This window comes from Panulirus ornatus, chromosome 5, assembly GCF_036320965.1.
Source record: "Panulirus ornatus isolate Po-2019 chromosome 5, ASM3632096v1, whole genome shotgun sequence".
NCBI classification, from domain to species: domain Eukaryota; kingdom Metazoa; phylum Arthropoda; class Malacostraca; order Decapoda; family Palinuridae; genus Panulirus; species Panulirus ornatus.
This window is the reverse complement of record NC_092228.1, coordinates 3,488,274-3,503,263: the sequence shown is the minus strand read 5'-3', so window position 1 is coordinate 3,503,263 and position 14,990 is coordinate 3,488,274. Positions and strand designations below refer to the sequence as shown.

General features: G+C 38.7%; 1 long non-coding RNA gene across 1 annotated transcript; it reads right to left on the bottom strand.

The window, feature by feature from the left end:
• Nucleotides 1-4,987: 4,987 nt before the first annotated feature.
• LOC139746680 (uncharacterized) lies at nucleotides 4,988-12,427 on the bottom strand. Its single transcript, XR_011712191.1, has 2 exons — nucleotides 12,199-12,427; nucleotides 4,988-6,657 (listed from the first exon to the last, which is right to left on the bottom strand). It is a non-coding gene; the product is annotated as an uncharacterized lncRNA (long non-coding RNA).
• Between the last annotated feature and the right edge of the window lie 2,563 nt (nucleotides 12,428-14,990).

Below are 14,990 nucleotides of genomic sequence, written 5' to 3'. Positions count from 1 at the left end.
TTTCTTAATCAGCTTAAAATTTCGTGATACATCTGGAGTCTTAAGATTCGCAAGATATATCTCCATTAATTCATTTGCATCAACACATGCGACGCGCAGGAGGAGTTTTTTCTCTGGGAGATTTTCGTTTTAATTAATGTCTGTCTTTCATTTGGGCTCGACAGACACCGTCATTGGTAAAGTTTGTTATTAAAGTATGTTAATCAACTACACCCTGAGGCTAAGAATTAGATTTATTGCTCTTTTCTTAAAGGCAGTTATTTTTCTCTTTCTAATTTCACATTAAGTGTTCGCCAAGACTAAGCATTGTCACGCGCGCTTGTCAATAACAACCTGTTTTCGGATGAGCCATTACTGGCACATGTATCGTGTGTGTGCTCGGGGTGCCATTTGTGGCACAGTTCGCGTTTGTGTGCTCCGGGTGCCATTTGTGGCACAGGTCGGTCCGTGTGTGTGTGTGTGTAGTGTATAATGTGATGAATTGCTTCATCCCAAATACAAATCAAATCATGCAGAAATGTTCCCTAGGTGTGTATATAATGAGTAAATGTTTTTTGGAAAAGAATCTCTGACACGATAATTGAAAAAAAAAATAATATGAAGAATATTAATGACCGAGGCATTAATCAAGGAAAGACCTGTGTAATTAGCAACATTTTTAATTACTGTGCCACACTATAGGCGCTTGAAATTAAGATATTAAAGTTCATGAAATTTATTTGGTTGATATAAACTTGTTAAGGGATTTACCGTTTTGAAAGGAATGATTGAACGAATAATACAATTCCCTCTGATCATTCCCGTTCTAAAATATGAAAAATAATGAAAAAACGTCATCATAAAATGAATCGTATGAACGCAAAAATTAATGACATTGATAATGAAATAATAATGACATTGGTAATGAAAACAGCAGCAGATATGGTCCGAGAATAATTATGATAAGAGGAGCATTCTCTCTCTCTCTCTCTCTCTCTCTCTCTCTCTCTCTCTCTCTCTCTCTCTCTCTCTCCTGGTGTAGCAGATCCACTTCTGTTATGAATCATAAACAGATGGGTTATAAGCCAACCTCATGACTTGTAAGTAAACATCATGAATTATAAGATAATATCATGAATATATATATTCCACTCAGGCCAACCCGACACCAACCCGGGCCCAAGTGTTAAATCTGCTGTACGCTCAATATTTGCCTCCACCTAACCTAACCTAACCATGTACCCCCTAACCTATGCTGTAAGATAAGCGCTTTATCTGATGTATATTTAGAAATATGAAATACCAGATCACATGAAGAATCGTGCCCCCACCCCTTGGCGTTTTTTTTTAAGCCAAGTTAGGTCAAAGTACAGATATAGCCTAGCCTAACCTAAACAAATGCATCAGAACCTAACCTAACCTGTAAAAACATCGGGGAATCTTCATTGTGATCCTTCCTTGATAGCGATGACCCCGTAACACACACACACACACACACACACACACACACACATAAATACATAAAAGACGGCAATAAATTTCAAACAGTTTACTTACTGCGTTGCTCAACTGCTCTATTGGAATGTATCTTACTCAATTACTTGAGGAAAGATAAACGTGTGTCTTGTGGTTCACTTTTTAAAACCTGTTTATGTTGAAGAAAGTTTGTTTCCTTCGCATGTATGGATGGGAAGAGGTCAGCAGTGTTGCCAGGCTGGAGTACAGTGGGATACCCCGTCTACCTTCCTTAAGTAAACAAACTAGAAAATGGTTCTTTTTTCTTAGAGATAATTTTTGTCTCGTGTCTTTTCATACATTTGAAGTTTGCTGTAGCTTTGTTATACTTCCTCTCCATTCACTTTAAGCGTTAAGTCTTCTGTGCAGTTGCACTTTAATATTATATATATATATATATATATATATATATATATATATATATATATATATATATATATATATATATATATAACAGTGAGCCAGTTGTCGATATTATCTCCAAAAAATTAAATAATAATCGAAGCACATGAACTTATTTGAGATGAAACAATTCATAACATTAAGATCAGACTCATACTCGTAAGAGCCCGCTACACTAGTGTTACACACGGGCCGGCCTGTGCCAGTAATGGCATACCCAAGAACTGACAGAAATTGGGTGTGTATGTTCAGTGTGCCATTATTGGCTCAAGGCATCTGGGTAACTGTAGTGTAGTGTGCTCTCAGCTGGATGTGTGTGTCGTGTAAGTTATGATGACTGGCTTCATTCCAATAACTCTGATTGATCAATATAGTTATAGCTGACACATATAAGTAAGAATTCTAAATATAATAAATGTTCTTCAGCTTACCACTAAGTGTTGAATCAACTTTGGTTACCCATTCGAAGTAAACGTTTTCTTTCATGTACCGTTCTTAGAAAATAAAGAATATCAGGGGAAACTCTTAATAGCTTACACTTCTTTTTACATTTCTTTCCTGATGAAGTGAGATGACTTTACATTTACGTTTATCATATCTTTTGCAGCATAGTAGTATGTAGCTGTTAAGTTTCAAAGTAATGATCCTGTCACAATGAAAGATCATTAACTTCTTAACTCCTGCGTGCTTAAAACACAACTCTACAAATCAAAATATACTCATTGGGCGGAATGTTTAACAAATCCCTACGTAAGGCTGACCAGGGATGAGTCACACTGCAGAGGTCACCAGCAGACAAAGCATTAAGAAAACTGTACAGTGATCTATAAAGAAAATGCGATTATAAGAGTTTGAAATGAGAGAGTTTCGGAGAGTTTGGAGATAGAAATAAGGCAATGTTTAGAGGAATTAGAGCACATTCCTTTGTTGAGGAGGAGCTGGAATATGATATGCTTCAAAGAAGATTATTCTTGAGTTTTCAGAAAAAGGTGAAATGGGTGAGTAGGGAGAGGAGGCAGCTTAGAGGCACACTTGAGGAAGTATGCCAACTGAGCCATACGCCTTGCTTACTGTAGGTGGAACGGTATAGAAGATGGCTTAGGTTCAGTGGTAGGAACACTAGGAACGGAATCATCCATGATGGAGTTACAGGAAAATGAAATATGAAGATGCTTTGGCTTTATAAGTTGGAGAGTTGGCTACTGTAGATTTATATCGGGTCAGAAGAAAAGAGGAAAGCTTGAACTTCAGGAGTTACCGAAGATGCTTTTCATAAAGAACCAGAAAGACTGAAAGATTGATTTTCAAAAGAGGATAAGTCAGCTCAATATTCCTTTTGTGAAGGTGTGGTTGATCTTACAGAAGACATCTTTGCACAGATGACGTGCGGAGATGAAAACTAAGTGGGTTGTATGTGAAGATATGTCATATCCAGGTGTGTTCTGTCTCTGGTGTGACTAAGTATCAAAGCACGAACACTCACACTATGACTGAAGGGATAAAGATTTGGAAAGGAAGGTTTTACAGCTCCATCGAATCTGAGATAGCCTCCGCTATCTGGTTAGCACAGCTGGAAGCGTCACGGATAAGAATAATATACTAAAAAATATCCATCCTGGGGAAAGTCAGTAAATGAGTTATAAGAGATGACCACTAGGCTGTCCTTGTCTGATCGAGGTGAGGCCACTTCCGGTAGCAAAATGCTACTTCCTCTAATAATCGATATCTTTCTGTTCTCTGGCTGGTAAATATCTTTCGTGGTAGCTTTATATGTCTTTTTTTGTAAGTCCACCCAAGTTTCTTCTTCCCTCTAGTCACCATGTATACGTATCACCTGTTTCTTTCCCATTCTTTCCATATATCTATCACAATTTACTCTCCTCATTCTTCGGCAACAATAGTATTTTGTTTTATTCTTTCCTCAGTGTATCATTTTGTGTCTCAGATCTTCATGTTTTTAGCATTAACTGAACGTTTTCTCTCCCCTCTCTCTCTTACGCTGTTTCCTCTCATCTATAATCATTATAATCAAGAATTCATTGCCACTTGAGTATATATTACTCAATTCTGCAGAGAAAGTGAGTGAGTGTGTGTGTATGTGTGTTTGTGTGTATGTGTGTGTTTGTGTGTATGTGTGTGTGTGTGTGTGTGTGTGTTTGTGTGTATGTGTATGTGTGTGTGTGTGTGCGTACTCTGGAGTACATCCAACCAAATTTTATCAGAAGGCCGGGCTAAGGGGCAGTGCTCACTGCAGAGACGGAGAGTATGTACCAGCCATGATAATGCCAGCACTCACAGACACCGCCAGTAAGAGGGTAAACGGTGAATAATTCACCAATGCGGCACAGGTGTCGGTGGCGCCGCCCTGGTGGCGAAGGACGTCCCTAATGACATTCCAGCTATAGATCTGCAAGCTGGTGGCTCCTTCCCCAGGGACCGTGTCCACTGACTGGCTCTGGACTATCAGTGTTGAGCTCATTTTATAAGATGTGGAACACGTAAACCTTATAAAACACAAGTCTATATATATTCTACTTGATCGCCGTTTCCCGCGTCAGCGAGGTAGCACCAGGAAACAGACGAAGACCCATCCACTCATACACACACACATATATACATACACGCCCATACGCGTACATATACATAGCAACCTATACACACGCATACACAGCCATATACATATATACACATGTACCTATTCATCCTCGCTTGCCTTCATCCACTCCCGACGCCACCCCGCACCACAGGAAAAAGCAACGCCGTGTAACACTACCAAATCGATCTTGAAACAATACTGTTAACCATCAAAGTTCGAAAAAAGATCAAATTCATTACCTATGAGGAACATTGTTGATCAGATATTCACTATCCTAAACGAACGAGAGATCCTTTAAGCAGACTTTCACCGTAATAACAAAGAGGAAAAGTAGAAATGAATTTCACTAGTCTTGGTTCTTAAAATATTTCCTTGATGGGACGCAAATAGCGTATTCACAATTCTCTCTCTCTCTCTCTCTCTCTCTCTCTCTCTCTCTCTCTCTCTCTCTCTCTCTCTCTCACACACACACTTTATGGTAACAAATGATACAAGTTTACGAAAAATATTTATTACACTTGTAAAAACAATTGCATTCGTGTAAAATAAACTAATGAAACCATTTTTCGTCAGTTGTGCGACTTTACATACATCCAAGACAATGATTCATCTCTTAATCATATATAATATGCATGTATGTGACCCTGATATTTAAATATGAAAACAGAAAACAGAGAAAACAAGTCAGTTAACATCTACTGGTATACAAATCCTGTTGCAAGTGTTTTATTCACCATCTAGTGCAGTAAAGGATATATTTCCCTTTGTTCTAACTCCAATCTATTTTCTAGTGGAATAACAACGTCTCATTAAACGTGATGGTTTAATTCAATGAACTGATAAAAATTTCCCCGACTCACCATTATAATTCAAACGGTAAGATTTTGTTGCCAAATCAACATACATTTTCATTCGAGGTTCTGCCTTTTTTCCAGTTTAAGAGCTATTGATTTTGAATGATAGAAAGAATACTTCTATGATAAATGAGGTCAGCAGAGGGATGGAATTTGCATGAAACTTTTGACTCGTACGGTCGGTTATGAATCAGAGAATTGCTGTCCAGTGCCTCACGGTTGAAGAAGATAGCAGTTGTCCTTCGACCTTTGATCGTGGCAATGATACTAACTTATCATAGCTAACTAAGGCGTGAAGACATCATTTTTGGGAGGAATAAACTGCTGGTTCACGTTGTAGCGGGACCCTTAAAGTTCTTGTTGAAAACACGTACCCAACTCCCGGTAGATGTCTGGAGGTCAATGGTGGTTAGTGAGTTACGTTCTGTCCCAAGCAATCACAGCTTCAGAACGAAGTGGTAGTAGGGCTTATGATCATGACTACTGGGGAGTATGTACATGACTGGGCAATGTGTACTATTAACTGTGCTTCTGTTTCACACAGGGACATGACATGGGTTGTGCTCCGTCTGTCAAGTCCAACAACAGTGGCAATGAATTTCACAGACCCACATCCGGACGACAGGTATTTTCTAGTCTTAAGAATTAATATCGAAGTTTCCCATCGGTCGTTATAATTCAAGGGAGCGTTGCCATCATAAAATCTCTCATCCTTTTCCTCTTTCTTTAGCTACTGCTTAGTACTGTGGTCTGTTCCTCTTCATTCCGCTTCTCCCATCGTCTGAATCTAATATCAAGCTCGTATTCTTCCTTAAGATGTCGTCTTAGGTTCGTATCATCCACCTTCCTCTCCTTATTCTGTAATTTATCTTTGGTATATCTGTCTCACCTCCATCTATCAGCTGGTCTTCCTCATCTCTGCTCCTGATGTCATCTCTGCTTTTCCTTATTCATCCTCTTCCCTCTGTAGTCCTACTTCGTCTATCACTGGTCTTCAAATTCAGATTATTATTATTCCACCATACCTCATATCTGTCTAAGACTGGTTCATCATTTCCTTTTCTCGTATCTCAATATCCTTCCCTCTTTTTTTCCTCCTCCTCTTCTTCTTCCTCCTTCCCCCGCACCATTCCTGAGGCTGGTCCATCCGTCTTACTTCTTCTTCTTCTCCTTCTCTTCCTCCTCCTGCTTCCGTAGAATGCTGCGCTGCTCCATGGGGAAGCTGATGCAGCGCCAGGCCAGCCGGATGAACACCCAGAACACCATACACAGCAGGAAATATGGCACGGCGCTCAGCACCATCCGCATGATCTGCAACACAACACAAACCTCGTCACTTGCAGCACCATTATATATATATATATATATATATATATATATATATATATATATATATATATATACATATACATATACATATATATATATATATATATATATATATATATATATATATATATATATAATATATATATATATATATATATATATATATATATATATATATATATATATATATATATATATAATGATTGGAAAAAGAATGATTGACTAGCAGGTTCTGCATGGCCAGGATCCATAACTCATATTTAATGTTGACATTCCGGAACCGTCTTGTTGACGCGGCCATATTGGTCGACATTCATGCGTGCGAGAATATTGGGGCAGTCATCCGTTATCGTCAGAGAAAAAAACAAAACTAATGGGATTTCAATGAACTACTTCAATTCACTGGTTCATTAATAATTCTAGAAAATCATGTGTGTGTGTGTGTGTGTGTGTGTGTGTGTGTGTGTGTGTGTAAAGATTCACCAAAAATAAGCTTGACACTGGCTGTTGCCAATGACAGCCCGTCTCGGGTATGTCAATACTGGCACAGGTCGACCGGGTGTATTGTGCAGTGTAGTGGGTTCTTAAATGGATGTGAGTGACTGAGTGTGTGGTGTCGAAACATGATGAATTCCTTCACAGTAAAATTCAAATCCATGCCTATCAAAGTCTGTCTCGCAAACACATGAATATGCTTTCAAAAAGTCGATTTTATAATACTGTTTGACTATTACTCTCTTACAAGGCACAGGATAACACAGGAGCATTATAAAACTGCTACGCTTCCCATGAGATACTGTATCATTCATACAAGCATTACGGCGCTATCCTAGTACACTGCTTCACATAATACACGGGCCTGCTCCCCTGAGGTGTACATTAGGCTCTTTACTCGTCTGCTATACAGAAGCGATGTTTCGTCTGTGTGCGCTGAGGGCCCATAACACAGCTTAAACACTCTATTCTACAATAAGGATGATTGGTGGTTATATGCTTGATGCTGATGGTCTTAATGACCCTTCAGGTGATAAGCTTAACGCTCAAACGATAATCGATCAAAGCATTCACGTATCATAAAGTCTACGACACAATCATCCAATAACTTTTTCTCTCAAGCTTCTATCGCCATCGCCCCTTTGCTTAAATAGAGAGGATTGAACTGAACATAAACAGACAGCCTGTCACGCTTGATTAAAATAGGTGTATTCCTGGCGCAGTCAATCGTAAATCCTGATAGGGTTTTCTACGTCAAAAGTATGCTAATAAAATAATCGGAAAATGTAAGGAAAACGTTTTATCATCATCTAATTATTGGTGATCGCGGGCAGGGAGGCGTGAACCTTTGGGACGTCCGAGGCGGGCGGGAACAGCCAGCCACCAAGCACACCGCTCACCCATCAGGGCAGCCCGGGGATCGAACGTGGCACTTGTCGTAATGGCAAGCCGCCACCATTGTGGCGAAACATTCCTGTGGAGTGGGTGTAGGAGTTCAAGGGGAAGGGGGGGTGGGGGTGTCTCTCATGTGGGATGAGGGTGAAGGTGAGACTTAAAGGTCACAGGTCATCCTCAAAGGACCACATACATTGTGGGAAATATGAAGTGGTCTTAGAATTAGCGATGACACCTTGAAGGTGTAGATGATCACTCAGCTGCTGGGTGTGTGTGTTTGACGCGGAACACCATTATATGACTCTGGCAGCTTGATGGACCTAAAAGCCAAATCAACCACCCAGCTACAACCCAGCCGCCATGTATAATGTACTGAAACCAGGGCTGACCATCCGCAGCCAAGTCCTCCCAGACTAGTCTATGGTTTACCATGAATACTTCATAGCTTGGGTTCAGCTTGCTGACGGTACCTCACTTTCCTTATAACACATTGATCCACATCATTCTAACTAATTCACGCCTCTTGCCCTACTGAATTTGTTCGGGCCATGACAGCGAAGCTTCCTTCACTCCTCGTCTCTCCTCCTCCTCCATATTTGAAATATTCATTCCCTCGTTCTGAAGTCTTCTTCACCCAGCCTCTCCAGCTACACCCAGCCTCTGCAGCTAACCTCGCCCATTCGTACTATTATGTTCTAACGTATTTACACCCTGTTTTTGTCATCTATTCTTATCTAAATTACATTCGCAAGCATCTTATGGTCATTGATAATGTCCATACTGATGATATAATCAGCGTCATATATGTACTTAAGAGTCGAGAAACTTAAACTGACTCATTTCTAACATGGATGAATATCAGACATTGCACACAAAGTAACAGAGTCCTAACAGAAGGTACGAGAAAAATAACATTATCTATATAAATATAACACAAGTCAGGCAACAGAGCAATGCCTAACATAGAGCTGAAATAGGAGCCATGTAACATAAGAATGCCTCAAATAATGCAACCATAAAACTAGGTAAATTATCAACCACCTAACATGGATCTAACAAATACATTAAGCCACATAACGCAAAACAACACACATTAAATGTACATGATAATAATCGAAACAAAAAAGCTAGGTAATAACTCACACACTAACACATGTCTATTAACACAAATCCTTGATGCATTAGACAACATAATTCCTAGGCTGCATTAAATAACCTATCACTAAAACCATTTTGACATATAGCAGTCTAACACATATGAACCTATGAAGTTCTTCCCATTAAAATACATCCTGTAAACTAACAAATACCTAAACCACTACTATTCCCTAACTCATACAACACCACAAAACCTAACAAATCTAACCAAAAGACCGTAAACAAACTAACACTTACCTAGAACCCGGCCATTGCAAAAGAAGGTTAGGCATTTTCCCCAAAGCGGCTATATATATCCTCGACAGTTTGACACACACGACACAGGAGTCCCTATTGATCCCCTTTGTAATTACACACCACTTAAATCCGGTTAGAAAGCTTGAGCTATGGTCAATAACATTTACTTTGTAGCGTTCCAGAAGGCTTTACATGACACTGGTGGTGGGTACCTTTAGTGGCAGGATGTGCCGAGAAGGCAAGGGGAGGGAGGGTGGGTAGAACAGCCAAAACAAAATGTAGGTCTAATACATGGAAGAATTTCAATAAACTTATGAAAAATATCATCCTTCACGTGTTTACTTGTGTTCCAGTATAATCCATCTCCCAAATGTTGTTGATTATTAATGACTGATTACTTTATTAATGATGGCTATACCTGCAAAACACCCGCAGGATTAATGACATGATTGATTAGAATACAAAGACATACACTCACACACACAGTGGTCTTAACTAGGCTCCGCCTTCTAGTGGTGACACCGCGAAAAAGTAGTTGCGTCCACTTAAGTTGTATCATCGTCAACGTAAGAAATAGATACAGGCCATCATTTCCCTGCTCCTGCATGGAGTGCAGATATCTACGAGTTGAATGGCCAGATGTATAATGATAACTACAAAGAAAAAAAAATAGAAAATAGAATTGGGTATTCACCACGACAGATATAGCGAATCTTATTACTAACTGGTAGACGACAGAAGTAGATTAATGTGTCGTGTACATTGAAGGTTTAGATGATGAAGAAGGGCGCTTATTATAGGATGTAAAAGTGAAGTATGTATTATCGTACATTCCTGAGTAGCGGTTGTTGCTTGCTAACTTACATCTCAGGGTAGAATTCATCTGAAAACCATCTTTTATTCCTTAGTAATGTCCACCATGTACCAATAACCACATGTTCTACATAGAGAATGGGTTATTCTCAGAAAATATCACCCTACAAAGTTAAAAAAAAAAAAAAATGAAATTTATCGACAATTTCCGAAAATTAATACAAATTTGCGTTCATCATACCTAGGTAGACCTCCGAGTGTATATGTATGAATTCTTGAATTAGTAATCTAAAACTACACAACTTACCAGAAAACCGAGATAGAAAAGTTTCTGATAAATCTTATGAGATGCTGTATTCTGCAGATTGTATTAAATTTGCATTCTAAAGAACTACAAGAAATACGATATGAATATATCTATATCAGTGTTATCAATTTGACCTATAATCGTGAAAATAGCGAAATATATTCGGAAATATATTGAGGCATGTATCGATTAGTGATTTCAATAAGTTTTGCTTGAGAATGTTCCTGTTTTCGTTTTAAAGTTTAGCATTACATAAGAAAGACGGTTCCTAGATTGTATTTCAATTTTCTTACGTATCAACATCAGAAATGTTAACGTTCCTTTTTTACATTATGTTTACATCAGCAAGAGAGAGGAATATATTTCTAGTGAAGGGGAGTTAACAACGTGTACTTAGAGATGCATGTCTTCAAAACCAATGATTGCGTTCTAAGGTGCGTGTATGAGAGAGAGAGAGAGAGAGAGAGAGAGAGAGAGAGAGAGAGAGAGAGAGAGAGAGAGAGAGGCAAACTTGCTTCAAGCTATTGTATTTGTAGGCACCATTTTTCTGTCGAATCTATTGCACATATATGAACAAAATCACAAGACACGTGAGTGTTATAAATGCTGAAAAAATTATGGAAAAGGAAACACGAGATCTAGAGCGCTTTTGTGTATTAATACATTTTCAGAGGACAGTTACAGCTCTGGTTCTCTAACTGTCCTCTGAAGATGTGGTAATACACGAAAGCGCTCAAGATCTCGTGTTTCCTCCTCCATGTTTTTTTTTTTTTCAGACACAGTTTCAAAAAGTGAATCTTTAACTCTGGGGCAGATGAGTTACGTTTCTTGGTAAAAAAAAAAAAAAGAAATACTACCCTCTTGTGGCCACTCTTGGTTACATAATCTCTAAGCACAAAATGGTACTCTCAGTGTGTTTAACTACGTCATTATGACCCAGGGCAAGTTATATGGAACAGCTGGGCTCTACTACGTAATCCATGTTGGCCATTTTGAATATCAAATCTGACAATCTTTCAAAACATATCAAGAGATACGTCTCTTTTTTAGAGACTGTATTTGTGCATTATTTGTTTTGCATTACATGATAAGGTTGAAGTGAATGTGTGTGTGCGTGTGTGTGTGTGTGTGTGTGTGTGTGTGTGTAATGATTCGGCAAGATTAAAATCAATACAGGACATTGTCAAAGTGCTTGATTAACAATGTTAAGGGAAGCAACTAATGAAAATAAATATAACGAGAAAAAATACTGTTGTCTCATTATTTTGCTTTTTCCTAAGGGGGACAGGCAGATCTGTGTATCAGAAAATACATATACTAAATAATTTTGATAAATGAGATCTTTCAATAAAAACAAGAATATCGGGGGAAAAGTAAGTAAATATCAAATAAGAAAATGTTTAATTTTTCATGTATGACGAAATCTGTGCAAATACAGTTGTTGATTGACAGTGAATGAAATCTAGTTCAATATTGTATGACGAAATCTGTGCAAATACAGTTGTTGATTGACAGTGAATGAAATCTAGTTCAATATCAAGATGAATTTTCTCGCTATCCAGAACCTTCATTATTTTCTTTATGAATTTGTCTTAATTATGTATGTACAAAGAACACACCTGGTCCCCGTCCATGAAGACTATTGGGTTAACCATCGCTGATCGGAGGATAAGGCGTCCACCTCAACTTGAGCGACGCTGGACGCCGTTCAACAAGTCCTTAAGGCACTTTGAAAAAGTTTGAATTAAAAAGAAAAATAGAAACCACTTATGACTGACTATCTCAGAAGGAGTTCGAGAGTATCTAGATATTCTGTGTGTCAGGTGTGGTTGTGATGGCTGGTCTTCCTGTACTGGTTGACGAACTGTTGGTCAACCAACCCACACCTTCTACCTGCCTGGTACACGATAACCTTCTGCCGCGCTTGATATCATTATTTTTTTTTTCTAAGTTTCTTTCGTGAACCTGATATACCTATGACTATTTCTCAAATGTTGATAATATTTTCTTTATAAGAGAGAGTGGTAGGCAATTATGTAAAAGTGTTTTGATATATTAAAGTCGAGGAAAAAGCGGTACAATCAAGTAGCAGTAACTGACCATCGATCGCCCATGAAAGTTTACTTTGGATAACTGGTGATGACTTATTCACGGCTCCGAGGTACTGCTCTCCTTCTGATACACTCATGTCCTGCTACAGTCGTGAATCATATTAAACATTATTGTCTCTAGGCATGATGAAAGTACTACAGGAGTTTTGAAATTATATTTATGATCAGCCGTTGAGAGATATATTGAAAATCGATCTATGCCGTATAAAGTGATTAACTTATCTTTAGAGTTACGTGGGTGTTTGATATAATTGTTCAATCTGAAGTAAGTTTTTGGTATTATACATACTTTCATCATACAAATTTAGATAAAAGATTATTGAAGGACGTTAGGAATGAGAGATAGTGCCACGATTGAATTCCGGTAGACAGCTTTGTGTCTTGATCTTTATCTGGGTAGACGCTCCACCAGACCTTTGTATATGTAGTCTTCTTTTTCCTAATATACTACTCGTACGTCATTTGCTGTGTATACGGAAAAGGAGAAAAAATAATTACATTGTAATCCTATTAAAAGCCGATGAAACGGAAGCCACTTTCACCATTTTCTGACCGTTTGAGAAGCTAATGTACTAAGGAGTGTGAGTGTGTGTGTTCTCTACATCAAAAGAAAACATTTGGGGGAAGAAGTTCTGTGAATAAGAAACGACCCCCATTGATTTTCAGGAAGAGGTCACCATGAGCTTCCGTCTGCTGTGTGATGTAGCGGATCTTAACATTCTTACACACGAAGGACCTCAAAGACATGAGACAACTGTAGGAAATGTTCAAGGCGTGAGGGACTTCTGTAAGATGTAATTAACCTGTAAATGATGCCAAGGACTTCTGCCAGACATTAAGGAGGTACACGAGATGCGGGGAACGTCCACTAGACGTAAAAGAACCGTGCAAGAGGCGAAGGACATTTGGAAAATGTAAAGGAATCGTGCCAAGTGCGAAGGAATTCCACAGGATGTGAAGGATCTGTTGATCATGTGCAGGAACTGTAAGAGATACGAAAGACCTGTACGTGATTGGAAGATGTACAAGACGCGAAGGAGTGTTAAGATTTGTGAAAGAAATATACAAGATGTGAAGGACCTATGAGTGTAAATTGACGTCCACAAGATTTGAAGAACGAATATTTCACGAACTTGAAAATGGTAACGGTCCTCCTTGGGTATAGACTATTACACTGATGCTCAATATTTTTTTCTTTTTGGGTGATGATAAACAAATATCTAACATACTCAGAAAGCAATAAAGTCTAGAGACGAGTCGAATCTTGCTCTGTTTAATAATCAAAATCGACCCCTTCTTCCCTGTTTGTCTCATGTTTATTTCCTGCCTAAAAAGGTCTAATATTATCCCTCTCGTTTTTTCAAGGTCAACTCCTCTCCCTATGTCTAAAAAAAAATTGTCTTTTCTATAGACTTCTCTCCTGTCTAGGTAGGAAGATCGTGTTTCTTCTCTAATGAAATACTAATCCGTTCTCTCTCCTTGCTTTAATAAAACCCAGACTATCCCTCTTCCTTCTTTGCCTAATTGAAACGAAAATCGATTTGCGTGACCAACTGACGTATAAGAAACGTCTCCCGCGTTCTTTGTAATGGCCATGATTTGGGATCGTTTTAAGCGGTGGACGGAGGCCATGTCGCTCTCGGTAACCTTGCCTGATCGTCCACTTGACAATTATTGATGTTGACCTTCAAGGAACGGAGGGAGTGGAGGGGAATGGGTTTGGAGCTCACGGAGTTAAGGAAGGGTAGTGACAACCAGGAGGAAGACCCGGACGAAACGCATGAGCCAGAACTGTTCGTCCGGACGAAGCGAATGTTTTATCTACTCATCCCAAATTGGCGTCTTCTTTAGATAATAGGGCCGTTTACTAGTTCGTATTATGGATTTGTGGTACCTTCATGTTACATGTGTGGTATCAGCTAGGTGAGCGTGCTTATCTTAAGGAAGGTGCTCACACGTTTTCCAGTGGAAGTGTTGGATGTTTGTTCCGGGAGATGCTAGGGTGATGTTTAGAGTATTTGCTTCAGGAATGCTAAGGTAACAGCAAGGATGTCTACTCGTGGAGATTGCAAGATGTTGGTTTGGGGAGGTGCTTGGATTGAATTATAAAATTTGGGCTTATAAACACAAAGCAAAAAAGAAAAGAATATATATCAAAATACATATACATCAAAATGTATAAAAAGTTTATTTGCTTTAAAAATTCCATTAACTTGTCAATTTGACAATAGTCGCCAAGCAATTCATTCATGGACTTGTCATGTAATGAATTTGCTTTTTGCTCTTGATTAAAAAGAACA